The sequence below is a fragment of the Acomys russatus genome, chromosome 2, assembly GCF_903995435.1.
Source record: "Acomys russatus chromosome 2, mAcoRus1.1, whole genome shotgun sequence".
NCBI lineage: Eukaryota > Metazoa > Chordata > Mammalia > Rodentia > Muridae > Acomys > Acomys russatus.
In genome coordinates, this window is record NC_067138.1 from 85,823,882 (window position 1) to 85,833,814 (window position 9,933).

The window sequence follows — 9,933 nt, forward strand, 5'->3', positions numbered from 1 at the left end:
TTTGTTGGAACCACTCTGCATTTTCACAGCACTAACCATTGTTTTTACATAGATCCAACTGGCTGAAAATTCTAGTTTATTCTTTAAATCCTTTTATGACTCTTATGATAAGTAATGAATATTGTATAATGCTTTCAGGATTGTAGCATAAAAAGATTGCTGAAAACAATTTTGTTTGTCTCTTTTATACACTTAAAAGAGGTTTGGAGTTTTATTTGAATGAATTTTCAGATTTACCTCCACACATTTCTGTTCATCAATATTTTATAGTTCATGGACATCTTTACATAATATATAATACTATTGTTCCTCTTTCATTTATTTTGAAAAACTAAAAAGATACATTAAAGCAACAGTCAATTGATTAACATATAAATACAAAACCAAATCATTGACAGCACTAAATTTATTCTAAAGTATAGATTTCAAAAATGGTAAGTTATCTTAAACACAAACAGTGACATAAAACATTATTTAAAAGATCTTTATACAACCAGGTGCAGTGGCAAACACCTGTAATGCCAGGACTCAGTCAGGCAGAGGCAGGTGGATCTCTGTGACTTAGAGGCCTCTGTGGTTTGCTATACAGAGAAACCCTTTCTCAAAACAAAAACAAAACAAAGCAACAACAACAAAAACCTTTAGACACAGACACACAAAAAGAAATGTAATGAAAACATATTTATACCTCTAATTACAGATATACGTTTTGTCAATTTAAAAACAAGACACAAATCGGCAAGAAAGTCTTTCCTTTATGAGGCATAAATACAGTATCAATCTTATATTCAAACTAGATTTATGTGTCTCATGCAGGTGATTACATGGTAGTTATGTAGTTAGTTACATGAAAAGTATTCTCAAATGATTATGACAAGTTACGTGACATACATGTAAGATTTTGTTGATCGAAGAGAAAGATTTCTGGGATTATAGTAGAAGAGACTGAAGAATGGAAGCATCAAGTGAAAGTGCAAGCAGCTGCATACGTGTGTGTACATATCCAAGATAGGCATAAGAGTGACAGGGTTGGCATGAATGAAAGAAAGGAAAGGAGGAGAGAGGCAGAGAATTATAAACACAAATACAGGTGACAGAATTGGCTGCTCATTAATTCCAAGTAACACTTGAACTAAACAGTGATTGGGAGAAACAGCGTTGTTTACTTTAAATGGAGGCTACGGATTTGTGAAATGAGAACCTGAGTCAAACCTTCTATATAACCTAATTCAGTGTTTTGAAACCTTCTAATTCTTAAATTCCTACTGCAGTTCACAACTGTGTCCTATTTTCAAACTTGTGTGTATATGCTAATGTCAACGATTTTCTGATATTCCCAAATATCTTGCTTTAAATTTTGTTTTATTTCAAGTTTTCTTGAGTTGGTATTATGAGTTTATATATGTTAAGAATTGTTCATGACACAAACTAAAATTTCTATAAATAAATAAATATGAAAAATAGAAACAAGAGAAAAATAGGTGAACAGCAGTATTTTCTTATCACTCTTCCTTCATATTTATTGGAATTTATATTTTCTCATCTATAGTAATCATTATTTTAATGTTAGTCTTAATTGGTGCTATTCTATAATTAAATATATTTTCCATTAATAGTATAAAAATTTTTTATCACAGGAGGGAGAGTTCAGAAGTGTCATTGGACCGAATTCTAATCTTTCTGAAAATATTGACTGGTATTGCTTATTCATTTTACATTTATTTTCATTCATGGGTACAATGTAATGTGTCAGTTGATATGCATAGTGTGCAATATTCAGATAAGGGCAATTACTGATCCCATGACAATATGGTAAAAAAAAAAAGTAAAAATATTTTATTTTAGATATTTTAAATAGCTGATATCAAAAAGATAGAAACAAAACAAATGTATGGTTGAGAAGATGTGTCATAACAAAGGTAGAGGTCTGTTGTCCTGAATACCAGTTAATGGACAAGAGCAAGATGTTTCTGGAACCCATGCCGAGGACTCTTGAGGCCGGGGATGAGCAGGCACAGAGTCAATGACACAGATTCTGGGAGCCCTACATGAGGCTGAAGCAGACTCCTTTATTGCTGAAACAGGGCATTCATTTGTAACCCCTTCCAATGTCCCATTGGTTCCCAAACTGCAAGCTGCTGCTGTGGCTCCTCCTCCTTGGTGCCCATCATGAAGGCAGCAGATCAGGGCAGTCAGTCTCTGAGCATACCCAGGTATGTTCAGGTAGCTCTCAGGCCAGCTCTACATGAAGGCCCCTTCTGCACATATGTGTTCTCAGGCTGACCTTTTTCTTGCCCAAAGAAGGTCTCTTTCCTCTTACAGAAAAAAAACCCTTTTTATCCATCACCACACTTAGAATATGCTTTTTCTCTTCACTTTTGCAGAAATCAAGGAAATTATAACATTTTCCTCCTTTTTTCCCCCAACTTTTTCTTCACTTTTTCGAAATCCAATATCTTCGCTTTATACCCTATGGCTTTTGTTGTAATTTGGTTACCCATATTTTTGTTTGCCACTAAATTAAAATTATAGTCAAACTTTGCTTATCTTTATGAGAAAGATGTGATGCACTAGGTCAGAATTCTTAAATATACTAAATATGTTGTGGTTATAGAAATTGAAAACTGGAAGATTCACAGAATTTCTTCAAACAAATTCAATTCAACAAGCAGTGGGTTAGTGATAATGATGAGGACAAGGAATATTGGTAGGTATAAGAGAGAAAGATTTTGAAATTTAATTGTTACTGGACACAGCAGTGGATCCTTTTTATGGTTCTCGTGAGCAAAATCCAATTCACTATACTACAAACTATTTTAACCTCACCTTTCTTATGTAAGAAATTATAGTGCATTAATATTTGGACTGTTTCCTTTTTTTGTTTTAAACCATTAAAACTGCGCTTTTACTTGTTCATAGCATTGTGTGAATCAAGTTATTTCTCACACCATGTAGATGTCATTTTTGTTTTCTATGCACATGCACACACATGCATACCAAAACATGTATAGGAACAGTGTCACAGCTATGGTGTCTGGGAAGTGTCTCTAGACCCAGTCTCAGGCAAAGATGTTCCTGGGGTTCACCCACCTAACCTTCAATTGTTTCCTAATCTGAAATTTTTACATGCAGCATCACAGATTTTTTGATTGTGGATGAAAAGGTAAGAAGGTAAATCATAAAACTTTTTGAGAGAGAGCTATGCTTTGTCACTCTGAAGTGTGTTTCTAAATTTTAAGTTGTTTGATTTAGAGTTTTAAAAAGCCACTTTCAGGAAACTTGCTTTCCTCACTATACTTTCTGTGATCAAGCATGTGGTGAATAGTCACGTTTCAATGGTTAAAATATGAAATAAACAGTAGAATTGTTATAAAGCTCCACAAATTATTAACAGACAAAATCAAGATGCAAAACTAAAAAAATACTTTTTTCTGTTTTTTATTTAATTAATTTATTGATATTACATCTCAATTGTTATCCCATTCCTTCTATACTCCCATTCCTCCTTCCTTCCCACATTCCCCCTATCTTCCTGCAAAAGGTCTGTGACCGAGGGGGATCTCCTCCCCCACTATATGGTCATAGGCTATCAAGTCTCATCTTGGAAGCCTGCTTTATCTTTCTCTGAGTGCCACCAGGTCTCCCCACCATGGGGAAGTGGTTAGATATGGGGCACCAGAGTTTGCATCCAAGTCAGTCCCTACTCTCCACTCAACTGTGCAGAATGTCTTGTCCATTGTCTAGATCTGAGAAGGGGTTCGATGTGTACTGCAAATATTGTCCTTGCTTGGTGCAGTAGTTTGAGCAGAACACCTGGGCCCAGATCCACCCATCATATGTTCTTCTTATAGGTTTCTAGGACCCTCTGGATCCTTCTGTTTCCCCATTCTCATACTTCTCTCACCCAGAGTCACAATAGGTTCTCACAACTATACCAATCTTCTGGTAAGTGAAGACTATCACGTGACATGCCCCTTGGGACGGTGTCCAGATATAAGTGAGTATATATCATTTGAGTCTTTCTGCTTCTGGATTTACTCACTCATTATGATCATTTCTAGTTCTATCCATTTGTCCACAAATTTCGGGAATTCCTTGTTTTTAATAGCTGAGTAGTATTCCATAGTGTAAGTATACCACAGTTTCTTTATCCATTCTTCGAATGAGGGACATTTAGGTTGTTTCCAGTTTCTGGCTATTATGAATAAGGCTGCTATGAACATAGTTGAACATATGCCCCTGTTGTGTGGTGGAGCATTTTCTGGATATATTCCAAGGAGTGGAATAACTAGGTCTTGAGGAAGCCCTATTCTTAGTTTTCTGAGATAGCCCCAGACAGATTTCCAAAGTGGTTGTACAAGTTTGCATTCCCACCAGCAATGAAGGAGTGTTCCTTCTCCACATCCTCGCCAGCATATTCTATCACTTGAGTGTTTGATCTTAGCCATTCTGATGGGTGAAAGATGGAATCTCAGAGTCATTTTCATTTGCATTTCTCTGATGACTAAAGATGCTCAGCATTTCTTTAAGTGTTTCTCAGCTATTCTTTGTTGAGAATTCTCTGTTTAGTTCTGAGCTCCATTTCTCAATTGGGTTATTTGGTTTACTGGTGTTTAACTTCTTGAGTTCTTTATATATTTTGGATATTAGACCTTCATCAGATGTAGGGTTAGTGAAGATCTTTTTCCAATCTGTAGGCTGTTTCTTTGTTCATTTGACAGTGTCTTCTGCCTTACAGAAGCTTCTCAGCCTCATAAAATCCCATTTGATTGTTGATGTTAAGGCCTGGGCTGTTGGTGTTCTCTTCTGGAAGCTGTCTCTTGTTGTAATGTATTCCAGGCGCTTCCTTACTTTTTCTTATAACCAATTTAGTCTCTCTGGTTTTATGTTGAGGACTTTAATCCATCTGGACTTGAGTTTGTGCATGGTGATAAATATAGATCTAATTGCATTGTTCTACATGTAGACATCCAGTTAGACCAGCACCATTTGTTGAAGATGCTATCCTTTTTCCATTGAGTAGATTTGCCTTCTTTGTCAAAAATCAAGTAACCATATGTTTATGGATTCATTTTGTTTTTTCTCTACTAGTCTATAAAAATTCTACCAATCTAAGCACGGTATTTTTCTTTTTCTCCCTAAATCTAATCCACTAACTACTTCTAATTATTAGTACATGACCATTTTACCTGCTTGAAACTTCTTGTTTCTCATCACTTTATGTATATTATACTATATTAGCAAACTCAAAAAGTAAGGGATAGAAAAAATATTCAGAAACTTGAGCAATGTGGCTGTAATTATGGCACATGGATTCTCCATTCTCTTGTTGCTTGCTCAAAACTCTATTGCCTATAGTCAATTCTTGCATGCTATGATGCCTTTGCACATATTAATACATGAAAGAAGGATAGGTAGAAACTTGTTGGAAAATACATGACATAGAATAATTTTCTTTTACAAGTATAATTGTGTTAAATGTTATTTTAAAATATTTTTTGAGATTTCATACAATGAAGTTTGATAGTATTTATCCACTATTTTATGTTTTTACTGATGTGATAAAACAACATGACCCCAAACACCTTGGGGAGGAAAGGCTTTATTTCATTTAATTCAATGTTAAAGCCTCATTATCATAGGAAGTTAGCACAGGAACTGAAAAGTAAGAATCTGGAACGGAGACATAAGGAATGGAGGAATGCTGCTCACTAGCTTGCTCACACTCATCTCTTACACACCGAGGACCACTTGCCCAGGAGCAGGACCATCAAAACGGACTTACCCTTTTTACAACTTTAATTGATTAAGAAAAATATGCTATAGACTTGCCTACAGCCCACACTTATGAAGGCATTTTCTCAGTCAATATTCTTTCTTCCCAGAAATGTCTCTAGGCTGAGTCAAATTAAGATTATGTAAGCCAGCATACCGATGTAATTCCAAATGGTCCATATATGTCTTATTTTTCCTCTCTCATTACCTACTCAACTTTGAATTTTCTTCTTTTTCTATTTTTTCCCCATTAAGTCTAGTTTGTTTTGTCAAACTGCTTGTGGGAGTGAGCCTCCCCTGAAACGTGATTCCACTTCTATAGGTCATTGTTGGCAAAAGGTGTTTCATTGTTTACCCCAAACATTACAGGACAATGCCTTTGATTACCATCCATAACCTGATGCTAAGATCCTCCTGAAGATACCACACATTTTCTTCATTAAGCATGGAGAAATACAGCTGATGCTCACAAACAATTTCCCCTTCCTGATAATGTGCAGGTGTATGCCTAAGTAGAGTGCACTGAAAATGGCTCTGCATATCCTTGTTGCTAGGTTAAGGTGATCAAATGTAACCAATTAAAAGAAACTGTAAACACCCATTAATTGTGGTAAATATGATGAAAAACATGATATTATTTGAAATAATAGCCTTTGGCATGTGGGACTGTCCATAATATATGCTCTAGCTTTTTGTAAATCCAAAATATCTTTGAAATGTAAACTCAATTAAATAGTGGAAAACTGATATATTAAAACTAACAGGAAATGGATATGAGACTTAAATTCGTATTCAATTTATTACAACCAGAATGATATGACTCAGTTACTTTAAAATTGCAGAAGCTTAATTATCCAAAATTATTTTTTTTAAAGATCGTTCATTCTAGGTAGCACAGGGTGTGAAAAGTTTCTACTTAACATCTTATGGAGGCATTTTTAATAAGTTAAAGGTGGAATTAAGAAAATATCTAGAGATAAAAGACAAGTGTGATGGAAGATAAAAAATAATAGGTACCTGACTCTTGAACTATTGGATGCAGGGGTGGCTGCTGTGTCACATGTGACGGTAGCAGAGATGAGTAGGGCTACTACATCTATGTTCAGTGTTCTGCCTATGAACATCTGGATGATTAGCAGCCTAACATTCTCTGAAAAACGTGACCCTAACATGACAACCAATCTAGTGCCAACGGCCTCTGTCAGGGAGCTAGGCAGGGATGACCACCATTTGGGCACCAAACAGCCCGACAGCTCCCAGATCCGAGAGCAAGCTTGAGACTGGAAGAATGTTCCCTGGGACTGAAGGCCTCAGGCAGGAGTGAATCCAAGACAGACAGATGACCCTTACAAGGAGCCACACCAGCAGTCCAGGCAAGGAACGAACAAGAAATGACCAGCAAACTGGCACCATGGTGACTGGACGGGAGCCAGCTTGAGAGGACCACTAGCAAGGAACATCGCAGGCCTGGGGAGAGTAGATCATGCTTGAGATGACCCTTGCCCAGAGCCATAATGCACGAGTGGGGTGTTAAAGCACTCCTGAGACTACTTCTGAGATGACATCTAGACTCAGAGACCCCAGGTGCCACTAAGTGGAGCAAGCAAGAGGCGGCCAAGTTGAAGGGAAAGAGAAACAAAACGCTGAAAAGAGTTAGCAGTACAGATATTTGAATTGATTAATCACATAAGAAAATTAATACTTCATAGGTGTTTATGGTGACATACATATGCTATATATGAATGTATAATTAATTCTATTACAGGCACAAACAAAATTTCCATTTATATGTACTCAGCATTCAGAATTATCTTTGTATCAAATACATTAAATATTTGTAACAGAACAAGAAAATGAAATGCTTTCAAACCTATAGTGTAAATGGAACTGATTATACATATATGATATGATACATATGTATCTATGATTGATTGATATAAAATAAATCAATATTCTTAATGAAGCAATGTAAAAATATGCAAAAGTGTCTCCCAGTGTTTAAGCACACAAAATTGATTTGGAGTTCTTCCTAATTGTCTGGCTAGGTTCGTTTCTAAGAAGTGATGGAACATACTGCCTTAGCACTTTGAAAATCAGGAGCTCACTATTGCATCCTGACTAAGGCCTGGGCGGTCGTTCCATTCCTCACACTGTGCCTCTTCCTGCTTTAGTGAGTTCCTAGAGCACTAATTAAATAGTACTTAGTTTAGGAAATATTTTAAAATATTTTTTCTTTTTTTCACTCTTTTTTTTTTTTTTTTGAGAATGTCAAACAAGGTATATTGATCCTATGCATCTCTTCTGTGATCCCACCCCCTTTCTTTATGCATCTGACCTCTGACCTTTTTTTTCCCAAGTAAAGTTTGTTCTGCTAAATACTTTTGCATGTGTGGACTTCACTAGAGGATGGTCAATACACTGGAGACCATATCTTAAGAAAACTGGTTTCTCTCTCACCATAGCCATCAACTACCAATTATTCCTTAGTTACAGGGTTTCGTCAGGTTCATGTCCCCTCACTGGGATGAAATTTTGTCAGACCTAAACCTGTAGAGATCTTGTGCACACTTCCTTGATTGCTGTGAATTTACACATGCTGGTGATCTGCTGTGTTCTAGAAATATTGATTCCTAGTAGTCATCAGCACTCTACACCTCTGGCACAATACTCTGTAGACCAGGGGACGACAGAGTGAGATACAGATGTCTCATTTAGGGTCTCATATTTACAGTCTTATTCTCTGAACCCTATACAGTCTGGATCTCTGTATTGAGCACACTGTACACCAAAGAAAATATGATGGGGATTCATCTATAGATATAACAATGAAACAACAAGAAGAGTGGGCTTAGTACTCTGGCCATTTAGCAAAGGTTCTAAGGTTTGTGAACCTCTTAATCAATGTTTTTGTCCCCAATAATGATGTAAGATATGGGTATCAATGTTTGAAACAGTGTTAAAATATGATTGAAATAAGTTAGCTACATCCGCAAAATTATGTATATCAAGACATTTAATTATGTATGCTATTATAAAAATTCAGTTAAAATTTAATAATATAAATAGGTTTTTAATTACTATGAATAAACAATAAGTAAATGTTATTTACTAACATATGCCCTAAATTTATATGAATACATAATATAAACATCTTTAATGGAATGGAATTACACATGTATATACATGAAAGTAATAGAGACATAAATCTTCAAGTAATAGTTTGTTTTATGTTCAAATAAGTGAAAACACTGAGTGTAATAAGTCCGATGATGAACTCAAGCTCATGCTATTTTGAGTAGGAAAAAACAATGATATATGTAACAGTTGGCCACATTGCACATTGATAGTTTAACCAAAATTCCTTCATGTTCATGTCCCCTCACTAGTATGAAATTTTGTCAGGTGTTTTTAGGTTTTCAGCTCCTGGAAGTTAAGAGAACAGACTTTGATGTTTAGTATAAAAAGGAAATAAAATTAAAGGTCACTTTAGAATAATTATACAAAAGTAAATTTAATCTTCTATTATCTAATATTTTATATTGCAATAATTTTCTGAGGGTTTCTTCACAAATCAAATTAGGAATGGCTTCAAAGATGTGAAGTGATGTGCCTTGTAGCAATATGCTATAATTTTCTGCACAAAATATAGTAGGAAATTACAAAATAATTGGAAATAAATGTTATTCATATTTAGTAACTATATTTTCTTCTGTAAACAAAGATTCATTACTGGAATAATAGCAGGATACTTATCCCAGTTTGGAGCAGCTCAGATATTATATATAAATATAGAATTACTTATTGATATTGTCAAAAGGAAGCAAAACAGCATATTTCCCGATTAATTTATTGGTAATTCTTCACTTTCCATGAAGAAAGTAAAGTACAGAACAAAGTGCGCACATCTTTTTGCCTCAGCCTTTTTTTGTGGTAGAAATTTTAAAATTAAAATTATCACAAATTTTCAAGAAATTTTAAATGAAGAAAACACTAAATAAGGTTTATTTAGTAGCCAAGATATCAAAGAGTTGGTGCTTTTATATTAATATAACACCCTGAGAAAATAAGAATTTAAAAGATCAATCCTAATTGTTAATCTAGAATATGTTTACATTGGTGCAGTGACCAAAGATAGAGATTGTGGATTGACCGTTTGAA

The 9,933-nt window shown here is 35.1% G+C and overlaps 1 non-coding gene across 1 annotated transcript; it reads left to right on the forward strand.

Moving 5' to 3' along the window:
• Positions 1 to 6,798: 6,798 nt before the first annotated feature.
• Positions 6,799 to 6,923, forward strand: LOC127207941 (small nucleolar RNA SNORA17). Its single transcript, XR_007833039.1, has one exon. It is a non-coding gene; the product is annotated as a small nucleolar RNA SNORA17 (small nucleolar RNA).
• Positions 6,924 to 9,933: the final 3,010 nt, after the last annotated feature.